Raw genomic sequence first — 16037 nt, 5'->3', positions numbered from 1 at the left:
TCAATAACAGTACAAAGAATATGCTTTCATTGTATGTTATGGATATTTCACAATAATCATTTATTGAGTTACCAATTAAGTATTAAGGTAAATACTGTTTTATAGAATCATTGTTAAACTCAAACTCTGATGTTGTAGTGATCAGTATTTGAAAGAGTAAGGTGTTTTATGTTTTATTTTTAATTTAATTTGTTGCAACAGACTTACTACACTGCTTTTCTATCTTATTCAATTATTTAGTGTGTTTCAGGCATACAGCGGGTGGGTAAAATCATTTCTGATTTATGTGATATTTCAATGTCTCCAACATCCCTTTTTGATACTCAATAACCATTATTAACTCTGACAGAAGCCTGACAGGAAAGATATTCAATACCACAATAAACTGCCCCCCCCCCCCACCTCTATCCAGCATACCCAACCCGTCCTTCCAGACCAAACTGAGCGAGGTGGTAGCTGTGTGTGATGCCAACAACCATATTTAGAGTAACAATTGCATTATAAAAGGAGACGACATGTTTTCAATTGTGTCATCATTATCTTTCTTTTTGTGCGGTAAGTTGGAAGGCACATTAATTTATACACATATTAGAAATTAACTTAGAAGTCAAAGAGTTCTTTACTAACTGTAGTATCACTTGACTTTGTGACAGAAAGGAGACATTGTTGACATAATTTTCTTTCTTTTGTGTGGAACTAGAGCTTTGAACCATTAGTCTCTGAAAAACAGAACAGCAAAAGTGAGTAACTTTTAATCTTACTTAACAGGGTACTGGTAATTTACTTCAAATAATTTGAAAACAGAATGTATACTAGTCAAGTCACTTTATACATTACTATTGTGTCAATGACGTTTATGTGAAATCCAACAGAAGAGTAAAAAAATGGGGGATGCTCAGATGGCGGAGTTTGGAGCCGCTGCTCCGTTCCTCAGGAAATCAGACAAGGAGCGACTGGAGGCCCAAACGCGCCCCTTCGACATGAAGAAAGAATGTTTTGTTCCTGATACTGAAGAGGAGTATCTCAAGGCATCTATTATCAGTCGAGATGGTGATAAAGTCACCTGTGAGACTTCAAAGGGAACGGTAAGTTTTAATAAGTGTAAGCAGTGGCATTGTGATTAATCAGATGGTTCTTAACTATTCCTGTAACTTACAGTTGTTTAATTAATTTTGCTAAATGAGAGACTAGTTTTGAACTCGCAGTGTTAAGTTTAAAATAAGGGCTAATTGCGTTTGGAATAATTTATGTAGTTGAATAATTACAAATGGAAAATAATAATAATAAATTACATACATTTATATAAAATAATAATGTCACATTTTCTGAAATGATGTATTTAAATATTTTGATTTAAATACATAATTGTTTGAGTTTTTTTTAATTTCCTCACCATCTAATGCATTCTAATGATTTAACTATTATTCTCATTTGTAAGCTACTTTGGATAATAATCTGCTAAATAAACAACTGAAAACATGGTACACATGAATGAATATGCGTAGATTCTGAGTGTCAAAAAATTCATGTTCCCACAGACAGTAACTGTGAAGGAGATTGATGTTCACCCCCAGAACCCGCCAAAGTTTGATAAAATTGAGGACATGGCGATGTTCACTTTCCTGCACGAGCCCGCTGTGCTGTTTAACCTCAAAGAGCGTTACGCAGCCTGGATGATCTACGTGAGTCGAGTCTTACAACACTCACACGTTCTCTATATCTTAAATGAGCAAATCTAAACCTTCTGTGAATCTCTTACAGACCTACTCTGGGCTCTTCTGTGTAACTGTGAACCCCTACAAGTGGCTGCCAGTGTACAACCAGGAAGTCGTCAATGCCTATAGAGGAAAGAAGAGGAGTGAAGCTCCTCCTCACATCTTCTCCATCTCTGACAATGGATATCAGTACATGCTGTCAGGTTTGTCAACTGAGCATATTCGAAATAGTTTACAGTAATTGTACAAATTGTTTCCAAATATACTACATTTATATTACCTTGCTGGACAAATAAGTAACCAATATCCATGAGATCCAATTTCTAGAAAAAACATTGTTTTTATTTTGCAGACAGAGAAAACCAGTCAATTCTTATCACGTAAGAATATATGCTTTTTAATTGTCTGCAAAGTCTCAATAAGGTTGATAAGACAATGTATGCATGCTCTGCCTAAGACTACTTTGTGTTGACAGTGGAGAATCTGGTGCTGGAAAGACTGTGAATACAAAGAGAGTCATTCAGTATTTTGCCAGTATTGCTGCTAGTCCTTCAAAGAAGGAAACCAGTGAAAAGAAGGTAAACAGAGGAGATCTGAATTCAAACAAAAAAATATTGAAGTGTCATTTTGTGTTATTTGTCATTCACAATACACAAATTTCTAATATTGTGTTTTCTAGGGTACTCTGGAGGATCAAATCATCCAGTGTAATCCTGCTCTTGAGGCCTTTGGGAATGCCAAGACCATCAGGAATGACAACTCTTCTCGCTTTGTGAGTGGACACTGATTGAAGTTAAAAATAATTATTTCTTTGTAGATTTTCTTCCACAGCATTTAAAGACAATATCCTCTTTTGAACAGGGCAAGTTCATCCGAATCCATTTTGCTGCTAGTGGCAAGCTAGCATCTGCGGATATTGAGACTTGTAAGAAAGATCTTTGATTATTTACTGGTTTGTCTTTTAAGATACATATTCATTGATTTGTTTGTGCGTGTACCTACTTCAGGGATTAGCATATTATGTGACAAATGTGTACCCAGAAGTGAGTTAAATCTGGGACATCTGGGAATGCATTTATTTGTAAAAACAATTGCAGTAAGTATTGCAGTAATGCAGTAAGTTTTCTGTTAGGGTTAGCTGAAAGCCAATTCATAATTTTATTAATGAATTTTGATCTTTCAAATTGCAAAAATGCATCGGCAACATAAAACAATCCAGATATTTAATAATAATTATTATAATTTAATTTCTAAAATAGTTTATAGCATTTATATTTAGCTGTATATATATATATATATATACACACACACACACACATATATATATATATATATATATATATATATATATATATATATATATATATATATATATATATATATAATAAGTCTATGGAATGTCCACATTTAAATACAATGCTTATTTTGTTAATTCTATGAACAGATCTTTTGGAGAAGTCTCGTGTGACTTTCCAGCTCAAGGCTGAGAGAGACTACCACATCTTTTACCAGATCCTGTCTCAGAAGAAACCAGAACTTTTAGGTAAGCAAAACAATGTTACAACCAAACATGTATATTTTTTTGGAAAATGCATTTCAACATGATGTGCTCTATGTCCTTTCTCTCAGAGATGCTGCTGATCACAGCAAACCCTTACGATTATGCCTTCATCTCTCAAGGAGAGACACAAGTGGCCTCTATTGTTGATGCTGATGAGCTGATGGCCACTGATGTGTGTTATCTGAAATAGCTACAAATTACCATTAATAGATCTTGGTCTTACCTTCTAAATATGAATTTTTTACTGAAAATACAAGAAAGAAGAATGAGGCATTTATCATGTTAAATTAATTACATTTGCTGTAGGAAGCATTTGATGTGTTGGGCTTCACCCAAGAGGAGAAGAACAGCATCTACAAGCTGATTGGTTCCGTCATGCACTTTGGCAACATGAAGTTCAAACAGAAGCAAAGAGAGGAACAGGCCGAGGCTGATGGGACTGAGGGTCAGTATTGGGACAAAACGCTGACATAATGCATACAGATATTGGTTAATAGAAGATTCATTACCATCTACCGTCTTCGTTAATTGATGACAGATGCTGATAAATCAGCATATCTGATGGGCCTGAACTCTGCTGATCTCATCAAGGCTCTGTGCCACCCAAGAGTCAAAGTTGGAAATGAGTGGGTCACCAAGGGACAGAGTGTCCAGCAGGTTGAGACGACTTCATGATATCATTAACTTTTAACACTAAAAGCATACGTTTTCTGTAATATTGAACTATATTTTCTCGATTGGACAGGTGTACTATGCTGTTGGCGCTCTTTCCAAATCAGTGTATGAGAAAATGTTCCTTTGGATGGTTGTGAGAATCAACCAATCCCTGGACACCAAACAGCCTCGCCAGTACTTCATTGGTGTGCTGGACATTGCTGGATTTGAGATCTTTGATGTAAGCACTTGATGTAGTTCCTAAGTCACTTTTTTGGATCTAGACACAATTCAGCTGTCACCATTGAGAAAGGTTTCCTGGTTGCTCAACAGGGACTCTCCATGTGCAGTGTAGTCTTCAAAGTTAAATTTCACTGGGCCAAGTTGTACGGCGATAAATATTGCCTTAAATTGTACATTATCAAAATTGATCCCCAAAATGCACTAAATGTATGGACATACTCAAATTTAGTACAAATGTACATCATTGTAATGCATAGTTAAAGACCCATGAAATGATTTGGTAGAGAAAGAATATTTCTTTAAGTAGCTTATAATCTTTAGTTTACATCACTTTGCTAACAGATAGTGCTGTTTGTGACCGATGGCATTAGGGGGACGTGACGATCTCATAGAATGCATATTATTGTAAAAAGATTTGTACTGTATATGTTTGTTTAAATAAGACATGCTATTAATATTTTTGGTCCATTATACTAGAATAGAAAGTTAGTTTTGTTCATTTTAAATTGTGTATGTGTGCTAAAAGTTTAGTTAGTCAGATTTAAGGAGTTCATTGGCATTTAGATTAAACAGAAATACATTTCATACATAAAGATGTGTATATTGTGACTTCCAACATTACAAAAAATGATTCTAAAATGTCACATTCTGTGGTTCTATGTTTTCTACCCATGTTGACAACACTGTTAATCTGTTCTAGTTTAACACCTTTGAGCAGCTGTGCATCAACTTCACTAATGAGAAGTTGCAACAGTTCTTCAACCACCACATGTTTGTGCTGGAGCAAGAGGAATACAAGAAAGAGGGCATTGAGTGGGAGTTTATTGACTTCGGCATGGACTTGCAGGCTTGTATTGATCTCATTGAAAAGGTGAGTTTTAAAATTTGAGAGATCTCAGGAATTGGATCAATACCCATCAGCTAATTTAAAAACCCTTTAATCTATTGTTTGCTAGCCAATGGGTATCATGTCCATCCTTGAAGAGGAGTGCATGTTCCCCAAAGCAAGTGATGCAACATTTAAAGCTAAGCTTTATGACAACCATTTGGGGAAATCAAACAACTTTCAGAAGCCTAGGATTGTCAAAGGTAAACCAGAGGCCCATTTCTCCCTGGTTCACTACGCTGGCACGGTGGACTACAACATCAATAACTGGCTGGTGAAGAACAAGGATCCTCTTAATGAGACTGTTGTTGGCCTCTACCAGAAGTCCACCATGAAACTTCTGTCTCAGCTTTTTGCCAATTATGCTGGTGCTGACTCAGGTGTGTCTAAGGGGTGGAAATCATTAGCCACTTTTCCACCGTCGGGCCAAATGGTTCAGAGAACGGCAAGGATGGTTCCAATTATATTTCCACTTGAGCATGGTTCAACACAGCACACTTACAAACCGTTCTCATACCGGAATTATCAGCACGTTTGGCTAAGCTCCTGCTTGTAACCGTGCAGGTCCTAAACGGTCAAGCAATGAGAACAGTTTGTCCCGATGGTGGAAAAGCGGCTATTGAGACAAATAAGGATTTCAAGGTTCATTTTAAGAGATTTTTTTTCTTTCAACAGCCGCAGAGGGAGGAGGAGGTGGCAAAGGAAAGGAGAAGAAGAAAAAGGGCTCTTCTTTTCAGACAGTGTCTTGCCTCCACAGGGTAACATATACAGTGCCTTTCATAGTGATTCATAATGAAAATATATATTTAATATAGCTTGGTTTCTTAATTTCTTTAAATAACATAACCTAAAATACATATGGTCAGAGTCATGGATAATGTCTATCCACAGGAGAACCTGAACAAACTGATGACCAACTTGAGGTCAACTCATCCTCACTTTGTGCGCTGCATCATCCCCAATGAGACTAAAACTCCAGGGGCGATGGAGAATCCTCTGGTCATGCACCAGCTGCGCTGTAACGGTGTGCTGGAGGGCATCAGGATCTGCAGAAAGGGATTCCCCAACAGGATCCTGTATGGAGATTTCAAGCAGAGGTACATTCATTTATGAATACAAGACATCGAGGTCACACTTGGGTCAAAAACGTCCATAAATTATGCAACCAGAGTAGATATATTTGCAAATATTCATATTGAATATTATTTCCCAATCAGAATGTTTATTTTTCATTTGGGTTTGTGATATACTTAGGTCTTTGAACAAATTGCTGGAAATAATGGTTCACACAAGTCTTTTATGGAAATTTGAGGCATTTCTTGACTCCTTTGTTTTACATTACATGACTTTTTTTAAAAGCTATATTATTATTGTCAATAACAAAATTAAAAAGGGTTTCCACTTTATTCAACAACAGATACCGTATCCTTAACCCTGCTGCCATCCCAGATGGTCAGTTCATTGACAGCAGGAAAGGAGCTGAGAAATTATTAGGCTCTTTGGATATCGACCACAACCAGTACAGATTTGGACATACAAAGGTACCCTAATAAATTATCTAATTCATATTATAAAAGTTCAAATACAAAAACATGTGCATGAAATGATATATTGTGCAATGTAAGGCTAAATAAGAGACCCTTTTTACTCCCTAAGGTGTTTTTCAAGGCTGGTCTGCTGGGTACTCTTGAAGAGATGCGAGATGATCGTCTTGCTCTCATCATCACCAATATTCAGGCTAGAGCTCGCGGTCATCTCGCAAGAATTGAGTTCCAAAAAATTGTTGATCGCAGGTAGGTTGTTGATCGCAAGCTTTAGGGTATTAAATTCCAAAATTATTCCACTAATACATTTTATATGAAATATATGTTTTTTTTTGTGTTTGTCATATTACAGAGATGCCTTGCTTGTGATCCAGTGGAATGTACGTGCCTTCATGGGTGTCAAGAATTGGCCCTGGATGAAGCTTTACTTCAAGATCAAACCACTGCTGAGATCTGCTGAGGCGGAGAAAGAAATGGCCAACATGAAGGAAGAATTCCTGAAGTTGAAGGAGGCTTATGCCAAATCTGAAGCCCGCAGAAAGGAGCTTGAGGAAAAGATGGTTTCTCTTCTTCAAGAGAAAAACGACTTGCAACTTCAAGTCCAGTCTGTAAGCTAACAAGCTTTTTATGAGTTTGTGATGGTATTAATATTAATAATGGTAATATTTTACATTTAAATGAACGAAACAAAACATACATTTTCCATGTTTATAAATAAAAAGGAGCAAGATAATCTTTGTGATGCTGAAGAGAGATGTGAGGGTCTGATCAAGAATAAGATCCAGCTTGAGGCCAAAAACAAAGAAATGACTGAAAGGCTGGAGGATGAAGAGGAGATGAATGCTGACCTGACTGCAAAGAAACGAAAGCTGGAGGATGAATGTTCTGAGCTCAAGAAAGACATTGATGATCTTGAGCTCACTCTGGCCAAAGTAGAGAAAGAGAAACATGCCACTGAGAACAAGGTTAGTTTCAACACTGAGCAATTTAGTGGTACAAAGAAGGTGTGTTAAGAGCCTCTTGATTCAATGATACAATTTAACAGGTTAAAAACCTGACAGAAGAGATGGCAGCTTTGGATGAGATCATCGCTAAGCTGACCAAGGAGAAGAAAGCTCTTCAGGAGGCCCATCAGCAAACGCTGGATGACCTCCAGAGTGAGGAAGACAAAGTCAACACACTCACCAAAGCCAAAGCCAAGCTGGAGCAACAAGTGGATGATGTGAGTGGTTTGTTCACACTTCTGTTGTAGATGAAAAGGTTACATTTACAATGATGAACGAAATATTGTCCTTCCAGCTTGAAGGTTCCCTGGAACAGGAAAAGAAGCTTCGTATGGATCTGGAGAGGGCAAAGAGGAAGCTCGAGGGAGACTTAAAGTTGACCCAAGAGAGCGTGATGGACCTGGAAAATGACAAACAGCAAATGGAAGAGAGGATTAAAAAGTGTGTTTCCAGGGGGGGAAATAATTATTCAATACAGCTCACAATCTGAATCTTTATTAATAGTGGTAATCAAATATGTTCTGCAACACAGGAAGGACTTTGAGATCAGTCAGCTCAGTAGCAAGATTGAAGATGAACAGGCAATGGCAGCCCAACTCCAGAAGAAACTGAAGGAGTTGCAGGTAACATTTATGATTCTTAAAAATGTAGACAATTAGGAATTCTAGCTTTAACTTTGGTTTTCCTTACATTACCAGGCCCGAATTGAAGAGCTTGAGGAAGAGCTGGAGGCTGAGAGAGCTGCCCGTGCTAAAGTTGAAAAACAGAGAGCTGATCTGTCTAGAGAACTGGAGGAGATCAGTGAGAGGTTGGAGGAGGCTGGTGGAGCCACAGCTGCCCAGATTGAGATGAACAAGAAACGTGAAGCTGAGTTCCAGAAACTGCGCAGAGACCTTGAAGAGTCCACTCTGCAACATGAGTCCACTGCTGCTACACTGAGGAAGAAACATGCAGACAGTGTGGCTGATCTGGGGGAGCAGATTGACAATCTTCAGAGAGTGAAGCAGAAGCTGGAGAAAGAGAAGAGTGAACTCAGACTGGAACTGGACGATGTGGTCTCCAACATGGAGCAGCTTGCAAAGGCAAAGGTGACGAATTCTTGTTTCCATATCACAATTTTTAATTGCTTTTCCTCACTTCAGGTGTTTTTAAGAATAATGCTATAACTGTTAATTCATTCACTGTGTGCCTTTAACTTTTTAAATTTACATAAAAAATCTATACAGGCAAACTTGGAGAAAATGTGCAGGACCCTTGAGGACCAGATGTCCGAATACAGAACAAAATACGAAGAAGGACAACGCAGCATCAATGACTTCACAATGCAAAAAGCTAAGCTACAAACTGAGAATGGTATGTACTCTGATAAGGAAATACTTCATCCTGTGTACTGTTAGACAAATGCCCAAGATCACACACTGCTTTCTATAATGTAATGGTTTTAATTCTATCTAGGGGAGCTTTCTAGACAACTGGAAGAAAAGGATTCATTGGTCTCTCAGCTAACAAGAGGCAAGCAGTCCTACACCCAGCAGATTGAGGACCTCAAGAGACAACTAGAGGAGGAAATCAAGGTATAGTTTATTTTTTAAAGGATTTATTACAAACTGTCCTTCGCATTCTAATGTATATTGTTAACAGGAAATTCATAATCCTCATAGGCTAAGAATGCCCTGGCCCATGCAGTTCAGTCTGCTCGTCATGATGCTGATCTGCTTAGGGAGCAATATGAGGAGGAGCAAGAAGCCAAGGGTGAGCTGCAGCGTGGTATGTCCAAGGCAAACTCTGAAGTGGCTCAGTGGAGAACCAAGTATGAAACTGATGCCATCCAGAGGACTGAGGAGCTGGAGGAAGCAAAGTAAGAAGCAGGAAGTATTTGGGTTTCCCATGTAGCATAACATAAAAAAACATCTGACTTTTTTCTGTAAACCAAGAAATTTTTAAAAGCCCCACTAAGTTATTTTGGAACAAATTCTGTTTATTCATGAAGGAAAAAACTTGCTCAGCGTCTGCAAGATGCAGAAGAAGCTGTGGAAGCGGTCAATGCTAAATGTTCCTCTCTGGAGAAGACCAAGCACAGGCTGCAGAATGAGATTGAAGATCTAATGGTGGATGTGGAGAGATCCAATGCTGCTGCTGCTGTTCTGGACAAGAAGCAAAGAAACTTTGACAAGGTGAATGTATAAAACCCTTACAGATAAATGCTCTTTGTGTTCATTCAGCTTCAATGGTAACTAATCAAAGTCAGATTCTATCAACAGGTCCTAGCTGAATGGAAGCAGAAATATGAGGAGTCTCAGAGTGAGTTGGAAAGCTCCCAGAAAGAAGCTAGATCTCTGAGTACTGAACTATTCAAACTGAAGAACTCTTATGAGGAGTCTCTGGATCATTTGGAAACTATGAAGAGAGAAAACAAGAACCTCCAAGGTGCCCTTGATTTATTAGTCATCTGGGCATCCACATACATTTCATAAACTTTAAATAAAAAAGAAAATAATTGTTTGCACACTGAAATTACAGCTCCAAAAATGTATTAATCATCAGACACAACACCCTTTGTTAATTTATTGTTTTCTTTTTGTCCCACACCTTAGCCCAATTTGGGTTTTGAAAGTGCAAATCTTTGTTATATTTTCCTTCAAATCAATATCACAAAAAATCTTAACTTGTATTAACCATTATTACCTTGCCTAATAAACAGAGGAGATTGCTGATCTCACTGAACAAATTGGCGAGAGTGGAAAGAACATTCATGAGCTAGAGAAAATTCGTAAGCAGTTGGAGCAGGAAAAAGCTGAAATTCAAACTGCTTTGGAGGAGGCTGAGGTATACCTAAATATTTAATTGTTGATGTTTTTGTGTTATCTGTGTATTTATTCAAAAGATTAAAATAAGGGTATGTTAATAGAAATGAACATGTTTTTAAATAACTATATTAATTGATCTGTTAGGGCTCCCTTGAGCATGAAGAAGGAAAGATTCTTAGAGCTCAGCTGGAGTTCAATCAGATCAAAGCTGATATTGAACGTAAGCTGACAGAGAAAGATGAAGAGATGGAGCAGACCAAGAGGAACCAGCAGAGAGTGGTGGATACCCTGCAAAGCTCACTGGAATCAGAGACTCGCAGCAGGAATGAAGCTCTCAGACTGAAGAAGAAGATGGAGGGAGACCTCAATGAGATGGAGATTCAGCTCAGCCAGGCTAACAGACAGGCATCAGAAGCCCAGAAGCAACTCAAGGGTCTTCATGGACATCTCAAAGTATGACAAATCTTCAAATCAAGATTTTATGATGCTTAGGTGAAATCCAACATAGTTCTTACGTCTTTTCATTTGTAAAATTTGTACTTTACAGGACGCCCAACTGCAACTAGATGACGCTCTTCGTAGTAATGATGATCTCAAAGAGAACATCGCCATTGTGGAGAGACGCAACAATCTGCTGCAGGCTGAACTGGATGAGCTGAGATCCATGGTGGAACAAACTGAGAGAGGAAGGAAACTGGCTGAGCAGGAACTGCTGGATGTCAGTGAGAGAGTTCAGCTCCTGCATTCTCAGGTATGAAACATCTGCATTAGACAAATAAAACCTTTAAACCCATTCTTAGTATCAATATCAACTAGAGACTACATGAATGTCAATATTGTCCATGTTCAGAACACCAGCCTGCTGAATCAGAAGAAGAAGCTGGAGGGAGATAATACTCAGCTTCAGACTGAGGTTGAGGAGGCAGTGCAGGAGTGCAGGAGTGCAGGAATGCTGAGGAAAAAGCCAAGAAGGCCATCACTGATGCTGCCATGATGGCAGAGGAGCTGAAGAAGGAGCAGGACACCAGTGCTCATCTGGAGCGCATGAAGAAGAACATGGACCAGACCATCAAGGACCTGCAGCACCGTCTGGATGAGGCTGAGCAGATCGCCATGAAGGGAGGCAAGAAGCAGGTCCAGAAACTGGAGGCCAGAGTAAGTTTCTGGACCTGCATTGGTCTTTATTTGTTGCTATTCATGAATATTTGTATTCAGAACTTGAGTTTAAAATAGTTTTGGATTTTTCTAGGTGAGAGAGCTGGAAAATGAGGTGGAGCTTGAACAGAGAAAGGCGAGCGAGTCTGTGAAAGGTGTTCGTAAATATGAGAGACGCATCAAGGAGCTCACCTACCAGGTCACTTTCTTTGGCACAAAAAAATATTTTTATTCATGCAAAGATTTTATAAAACAATATAAATTGTGGTCAAGTCAATTTATGCTCTATGACCATTTACAGAGTTGGGAGGGTTACTTTAAAAATGTATTCCATTACAGGTAAAAAAAAAAACTTCATTAAAAAAAGGTATTCAGTAACATAATCATCCAAGCACCACAAAATGAAAGTCCATAATGTAAAGTAAACTGATTACTTTTGGATTCTTTCAAGGTCACATATGTAAATAACGTAAAGAAAAAAGCAATATTTATGACTATGATTGTCATGCACACGTGAGTCATGATTGGCAACAGAACCAGCTGTCCATTAGAGATGCGCGGATCAGTTATAACCTCAATCGAATTTGACGTTACCCACTCGAGCATGTGATTTTCTCTTATTTAGATATCCGCGCCGGATCGTCACATTATAATTATTCTAATTCTCAGTGTTAAGTGTGTTGATATGGTACCATATAACACTTATGTAGGCTGCTTTTAAATTGACATTTAGCTATTTAAAGTAAAAGATCTTCTTTGGCAAAATTCCATTTTCTCAATAGCCTTAACACAGACTTTACTCCCTTCAAACATAAATTGTCACTTTTTCCGTTATTGCAACTTCCCGGAACACACACACAAGAAATTAAATACATTCATCCCAAGCAAAGGCTGGATAGAGGCTTTATGAGTTTATTGTCAAATACATACAGCGCAGCACAAGCCGTTATATATCACATACCTATAACTTGATTAGTCCTGGTTAACTATTTCAGTAAAACGCTCCCACAGGGTACTTTTCTTTCCTTCCTTTTTTGTTTTTAATTCTCCTTTTGGATCTGTTTTGCCTACATTGCTGCTTAAACAAGTAGACCCCACAACTGTGTAGCTTAATGAGAGTATGCAAATTAGTGCCTGATGAAAAAAAACACGTTAAGATTTCCATTATTATGTTGGAAGACATTCTTATCAGAATAATTTTTTAAGCATTTGTATATTTTTAGAAAGCTATTAAGTTAAGCAATTATTCGTTTTTTTCTATGTTTATATAATGACCACTAAGAAATGCTCTAGGCATATGTTTTCCTTGACTGAAAACGCACGTTCGTTGTGTTTTACTGTGAAATGAGAGTTCCGTGTCTTTATGAAAATCAATTATTAATTATTTAATTAGTTATTTATCGCTCATCGACCTGCGACCCATTAGCTATTAAATAGAATGTTATTTTTTATTATTATTTGATCCACGGATATAACCGGGATCCACACTGTCAATATAGCATTATATTGTCAAAATACTAATACATTTAGTTTTAAGTGAAACAATTGTAATCCTAATAGCATTCCCATTTTTCACAAAATGTAAAAAATGTAACTGTAATCTGATTACTTTGTTTTTTGACAACTGTAACGAATTACAGTCACCTGATTACGTAACGCCGTTACATGTATTCCGTTACTCCCCAATCCTGACTTTATATGCAGACTGAGGAGGACCGTAAGAATCTGGCACGTCTTCAGGATCTGGTGGACAAACTCCAGCTGAAGGTCAAATCCTACAAAAGAACTGCTGAGGAGGCGGTATGTTTAAGATAATTTCAGTAAAAATGTATGCAACTAATCATGCTTTACTACCCCTTAAGCTGTGTTGAAACACCTTTGGTGTTCCCGGTCAAAAATGGCCGGCTGTTTAAAAATTGCTTGTAAATCACTTATGTAATATTATCACCATTGTTTTCTTTCAATTAGGACAGGTTTTGTATTTATTTTTTAAACTGACTGATTGCTTGCAATGTTAAAGGCCTCGGACCTACACTTAAGCTACCACATACACAGACACACACACACACGTTTATGTACACAAACAAACAATTTAACGTATTACAATCTTTCTTTTTAACAGAGATGAACTTTATTCTCAGATCAATGAGGCCTGCACACATGATCATAATGTGAACATGATGAACATCATATTTCATATTTGACCGGAAACTACACAAGTGTGACTTTGAGCCATTTTGCCATAAAAGCATTTCAAAACAAACTTCCTGGTTAAACATTAAAGCACACTAGTGTGATAAACAGTGCAATCTCATAATTTCATTTTTTTTATATTGACAAAATTATCCACAAATATTGCCTTTTTCACTTCAAAACTGAGGTCAGATCAATGAGGCCTACGATCAATCAGTTCCAAAAAGGATTACAAAACCTGTCCTAATTGAAAGAAAACAAGTTGACAAAAAGATTTAATCCAATATTTGGTAATAATATTGCATAACAAGCTAAGCTTTTTTTGTAAGCTGGTCATTTTTGACACCACAAGTGTAACAATGTGGGAAAAAAATCCCAACAAAGTACAAAATTATGCAAAATAAATAAATTGGCAAGTAGTTATACCCCGTGTGAGCGAATTCAGTTAGTTTAAAAAAAATTCAAATGGCAATGTCAGGAGAATAAACTAAATTTGCTTTAATGACCGTTGTTTGAAATTAGTTGCACAAAATTTTAATTAATCTGGAGACTCAAAATATCCCTAGTCCCTTTAATTAATGAATAAGGATGAATGCCATAATTTTCTGTTCTTGTGATGAATAAACTTGGATTGTGATGAAATTAAAATGTGGTAACAATTTAGTTTAAGGTCCAATTCTCACTATTAACTAGTTGCTTATTAGCATGCATATCAAAGCATTATTTTACATGACCATATTCTACATCCCTTAATCCTACCTAATACCTAAACTTAACAACTACCTTACTAACTATTAATAAGCAGTAATTAGGAGTGTATTGAGGCAAAAGTCGTAGTTAATAGTTAGTAATCGTGAGAATTGGACCCTAATCAGAAGCGTGACCAAAAATATGTGACTTATTTTCTTGGCATGGGATTGCTTGAGAAAATATCTTCATGTTTTTACAGGAGGAACAGGCCAATGCTAATCTGGGCAAGTTCCGTAAGATACAGCATGAGCTGGATGAGGCAGAGGAGAGGGCTGATATTGCTGAATCTCAGGTCAACAAGCTGAGAGCCAAGAGCCGTGATACTGGATCTAAGGTAAGTGTTTGTTGTTTTCAAACAAATTTTAAATGACTTGGCAGGTGTGGTGCATACTGTCATTAACATTAACTTTAAGGCCTAGTCCACATGGACACGGGTATTTTTATGTTTTTCCTCCTGCGTTTAAAAAAAAAATCCCTTCCACACATGCTCGGTTTAAAAAAAATCTCCGTCTACAACGCAAAAACACGCTATCAAGTGCTGTCAAGAGCAGTCAGCGGCGCACAATCTGACGTCAAACACAGCGGATAACGGCGCACACTCTGACGTTGCAAGGCAAAACCCCCAGTTTTACTGTCTACACAACAACAGGCATTTCTGAAAATCCCCACCCTGGCAGGGGTTTTCAAAAATGTTCGGTTTCAGTGACCTGATACTGCGTTTCCGTGTGGACGATCGGTCGAACCGCGTAAAAATAGTCATGGTTATAAAAATACCCGTGTCCGTGTGGACAAGGCCTAAAGCAAACTAAAATTTTAAGTAACTATTTTACTGTGGAAACCTACCCACAAAATATTTCATAACTTTTAAGGGGAAAATAACATGATGTTGCTTCGAAAAGCCTTGATAAGCAGAGTTAATGGCAACTCCATTTTCCTACTGTGCAATCAAAATTTTGCAAGATAATATGGAAAATAATTTTAAACAATTATATTTATGGGCAAAATGTATTATATTTTCTAATAAGATAAATTAATCTTACATCTTTGTCTTTTTTCTCGTTTGAACAGAAAGGACATGATGAGGAATGAAGCTCTCCCATCTCTCAAAATCTTGTGTGTCGCTTTGAATCCATTAGTCTCGAAATAGAATAAAGAAAATGTGCAAATTAAACATCTGCCACATTGTGTTATTTTAAAACTAAATCCTCATTGTCACTAGTGGTATAAACTATGTGCACTTTACAAAGACAACTTGCATTTTTTTCAGGCATTAGCAGACCACTACATAAATTGTCATTTGTTAAGATTAGGTGTGCTGGTTATTGTAGTTATGAGCATTAATAGTTAAATAAATGAAATCCACAATTATGAAGATCATTCTCCCAAAACTTGAAGTAACAATAACTTATAGCAGATATTATTAAAACAGGTCCGAACAGGCCCTTAACATACATGGGAAAGAAATTCAATCAAATAAAATCTGTAGATAACATGATGTTGACTTACCTTTTCTAATGGTTGCAAA

The 16037-nt window shown here is 37.3% G+C and overlaps 1 pseudogene across 1 annotated transcript; it reads left to right on the top strand.

The window, feature by feature from the left end:
- The first annotated feature begins 678 nt into the window (after nucleotides 1-678).
- On the top strand, nucleotides 679-15683 carry LOC143725889 (myosin-7-like; annotated as a pseudogene). Its single transcript, XR_013198356.1, has 38 exons — nucleotides 679-740; nucleotides 873-1085; nucleotides 1539-1682; nucleotides 1762-1918; nucleotides 2068-2095; nucleotides 2191-2293; nucleotides 2395-2487; nucleotides 2577-2640; nucleotides 3160-3258; nucleotides 3345-3448; nucleotides 3583-3721; nucleotides 3815-3933; nucleotides 4022-4171; nucleotides 4874-5044; nucleotides 5130-5439; nucleotides 5735-5817; nucleotides 5951-6156; nucleotides 6477-6600; nucleotides 6716-6852; nucleotides 6956-7211; nucleotides 7326-7568; nucleotides 7649-7825; nucleotides 7903-8048; nucleotides 8140-8230; nucleotides 8306-8695; nucleotides 8834-8960; nucleotides 9063-9181; nucleotides 9269-9465; nucleotides 9598-9781; nucleotides 9869-10034; nucleotides 10309-10433; nucleotides 10559-10867; nucleotides 10962-11165; nucleotides 11265-11569; nucleotides 11664-11768; nucleotides 13274-13369; nucleotides 14712-14846; nucleotides 15581-15683. The product of XR_013198356.1 is annotated as a myosin-7-like (transcript).
- The last annotated feature ends 354 nt before the right edge of the window (nucleotides 15684-16037 follow it).

This window comes from Siphateles boraxobius, unplaced genomic scaffold, assembly GCF_051911475.1.
Source record: "Siphateles boraxobius isolate OS27281-9 unplaced genomic scaffold, OSU_SipBor_1 12, whole genome shotgun sequence".
NCBI classification, from domain to species: Eukaryota; Metazoa; Chordata; class Actinopteri; order Cypriniformes; family Leuciscidae; genus Siphateles; species Siphateles boraxobius.
This window is presented reverse-complemented; position numbering and strand designations above follow the sequence as displayed.